The 3,662-nt window shown below is 33.8% G+C and overlaps 1 pseudogene; it reads right to left on the bottom strand.

The window, feature by feature from the left end:
- Nucleotides 1-3,259: 3,259 nt before the first annotated feature.
- LOC121479608 lies at nucleotides 3,260-3,358 on the bottom strand (annotated as a pseudogene).
- Between the last annotated feature and the right edge of the window lie 304 nt (nucleotides 3,359-3,662).

The following is a 3,662-nucleotide window of genomic DNA, read 5'->3' as shown; positions in this document are numbered from 1 at the left end:
TTATCACCTGGTATAAAGAAAGAGAGCTTTAAAAAAAAAGCCATAAAACTGTAAAGGAAAAGAATGATAATTTTGCACCAAAAGTGATACATCACCAGTAAAAACTAATTTATTTATTTATTTAATTTATAGATAGTGGATTAGTATTCAGAATACATATGCATATTTATTATATGTAATGTATTTATAATCAATAAGGAAACACAAAATATTGGGGATGGGAGCAGGACAAAAGATATAAACAGTTCCCTATAAAAATAAGGGTATCCAAATGGTTAATAGAGATTTGAAAGATTCCCAATCTTATTGTTAACTAGGCAAATGTTTAATAAAATAGTAATAATTATGTACAATTTTACTGTATGAGTCTGGCACAATTTGAATAAGAAGAGTTAGTAAAGGGATAGAAAAGAAATTCTGGAAGGGTTTAAATTGATACAATCATATAAATTGATACAATCATATTAAGGAATTTAGCAATACTTGTATATTTGAAATACACACATGCATACTCTGGCTTGGCAATTTCTCTTATTTATATTGATTGCATTTGTGGTGAAAAAGTAAGAACTATCCCCTAGAGAATGGATAAATCATTCTAATGAGAATGGACAATATGAAAAATTCATATAAATGAACTAGATCAAAAATAATTTATATGACTAAGTGTCAAAAATGAAATGTTGAGTCAAAAATCAATTTTTAAAAGAACACACAGTACGATTCCATATATATCAAATTCTAAGATACACGTATTTCACAAATACTTATATTTGGGTTAAAAGTACAATGATGTAAGTGACAATACATATTCCTATTCATTCCTTATTCATTTGACAATTATTTATTGAGTAGCTACTGGAGTTTGAGAGTAGACCAAATAAACGCGAATTCTTCCTGTCATAGTGCTTAAAGACTAGTGGAGGAGGAAGACAGAAAGAGAACTCTAAAGTACATAACATGGGGCAGCCTGGGCGGCTCAGTGTTTTAAGCGCCTGCCTTCCGCCCAGGGCGTGGACCTGGAGTTGCAGGATGGACTCCCGCGTCAGGCACCCTTCTTGGAGTCTGCTTCTCCCTCTGCGTGTGTCTCTGCCTTTCTCTCTCTTTGGGTGTGTCTATCATGAATAAATAAATAAAATCTTTAAAAACAAAGTTTAAAATACATAACATGTTGAACAGAAAACAAGTGTTCAGGGATTGTTTTCCAATGATGCAAAAAACAAAAAACAAAAAATACAGAGTGATAATCCAAGTTTTGTGTGGGAATTCTATTTTTCAAATGACATAGAAATAAGAACTTGAAACAATGGTCAAATATTAAAACTTCAATCTCATCAGTACCATTTTTTTAAAAAAATTTAAAATGAAAAGTGATACTCAAACTCTTTATAACCTAATATATACTTAAACAAGTTACTGTTTTTCATATGGAGTGTTGATGAGAACTTGGAAGAGAAATAAATTGCTATGTTCCTTGTAGCTATCATTAGTAGAAACTGAAATAGTGCCTATCTTGGGACTAAAGCAACCCTTCCTCTAATAATCTACAATAGAGGAATAATTCAAAGACTAATAAACTGTGAGTAAGGATGTTCATTTTTATATTATCCATAATACCAAAAATTGGAAACAACTTAAATTAAAAAATAATTATTTAAAAAAATATGGCTGAGAAATACAATAGCATAACATAGTTGTGGAATGACATAGCATAAATCTCTGAGTACTAGCATGGAAGTGTTCCTGTGATATACTGTTCAGTGAAAAAAGTAAGTACCAGAACCCTATAAATAGTGTGAAACAATATTTGATTTTAAAAAAATTGTTTATGTATTCATAGAAAATGTCTAGAAGAATAGACATGAAACTATTTATAGTGGCTACCTCTGGGGCATGGAATTGGAATGGGTTTTAATATGAATTTGTTTAGTCTATCTTACACACCTTTGCATTGTTGCATTTTAACCACTATTACTTGAAGAATAATAATACAGAATAATCACTAAATGAATAACTTTTATACCTGAAAAACTGATCACCAGCCTTTAACTTCCTGCTTTTCTCATTATTTATCATACTTACTTAACAAACCTCAAGTCTAGTTAAATATACCTGTTGGTTCTACACTTGTACCCATTTAGATGAACATGGCTAGAGAAAAAATAGCCAACCATGGTGACTGGTCTCACAATCACTAACATCAAGTGTGCCCTTTAGTAGTACCAAGACATCAAAATGCATTTCCCTTAATCCAGTTAATATCCCAGAAAGCTATTTTTTCTTCTTTAGACCTTTTTTAAAATTATTTATTTTTTTATTCATGAGAGACAGAGAGAGAGAGAGAGGCAGAAACACAGGCAGACAGAAAAGCAGGCTCCATGCAGGGAGCCTGACGTGGGACTTGATTCCGGGTCCAGGATTATGCCCTAGGCCGAAGGCGGCGCTAAACAGCTGAGCCACCCAGGCTGCCACCTCTTTGGACCTTTAACTTTATTTCCCCAGTCCTCACTCCCAGCTAAGACTCTTGTTTCCTATTTGGAGGAAAAAGCAATCAGGAAGGAATTTCCAGCAGCTGCAACTAATCTGTCTGTCCCATGTTCCTTCCCTTCTGTTGGGTAAATTATGTTCTAAGATCAATTATCTTCATACGCATTGCATTCAATTCTTTCTCATCCACAAGAGGACATAACTTTAGCAATACTCTTACTGGTACATCGTTATCCATCTCTACTGAATTATTTCCAGTAGCATACTAATGTTCTATAATCCTTCATGCCTTTAAAAAATAAAAATACAAAGTTACTGGCTCTATATCCCCTTCAAGTTGTTAGAATACCTCATTTTCCTGCTCTACTTTTAGCAAATACTTCAATGTTTCATTCCTTGTACTGCTTCTCTATTTCCTTACCTCTATTTTCTCTTGAATTTACTGCATTCAGCCTATACCCTACCACTTCACTCATGATTACTCTTACCAGACTTGGCTATGAATGATGAATCCTTAGTTATCATCTGACTTGGTCTACAGTAACATACCCTTGATTTAGCTTCCAGATCATTCTCCCAGTTTCCTTCTACCTTACTCGCTATTTCTTCCCATTACCATTCATGATATCCTTCTCCATGATCTCATCTTGCCAATGTGAAGATCCTTAGGGATTAGTCCTTGTTCCTCTTCTCAGTCTTCACAGATACCCTTGGTAATCTCATTTAGTGCCATTTCCATGTTTTTGTTTTTGTGGGTTTTTTTGGCAGTTTCAAAAATATGAAACTCTTTATGAATTTGCATGTCATCCTTGCCACGCTAATCTTTTCTGTATTGTTCCAATTTTAGTATATGTGCTGCTGAAGTGAGCACTAAGACCCATTTCCACATTGATGACTCCAGGTATTTATCAGTAGCTAGGACACCTTCCTGAGCCATATTAAACACTTCAGTTATAATTCAGCATTTCTATTTCTCAGTCCTCAAACTTGCCTATACACCTTCCACTCCTCTATTCTTTATTATTTCAGTAAGTGCCAACTTGATCTTTCTAAGTAATTATGCTAAACACTTGTTATCAGATCCCATAACCAACTGTCAGCAAATGCAATTGTCCCTATTTTGAAGTGTTCAGAAACTGACCATTTTATACCATCTTCACCATGAACTTCCTGGT

The sequence above is a fragment of the Vulpes lagopus genome, chromosome 20 (genome assembly GCF_018345385.1).
Source record: "Vulpes lagopus strain Blue_001 chromosome 20, ASM1834538v1, whole genome shotgun sequence".
In the NCBI taxonomy this organism is placed as follows: domain Eukaryota; kingdom Metazoa; phylum Chordata; class Mammalia; order Carnivora; family Canidae; genus Vulpes; species Vulpes lagopus.
The sequence above is the reverse complement of the archived record's forward strand: the minus strand, read 5'-3'. Positions and strand labels throughout refer to the sequence as shown.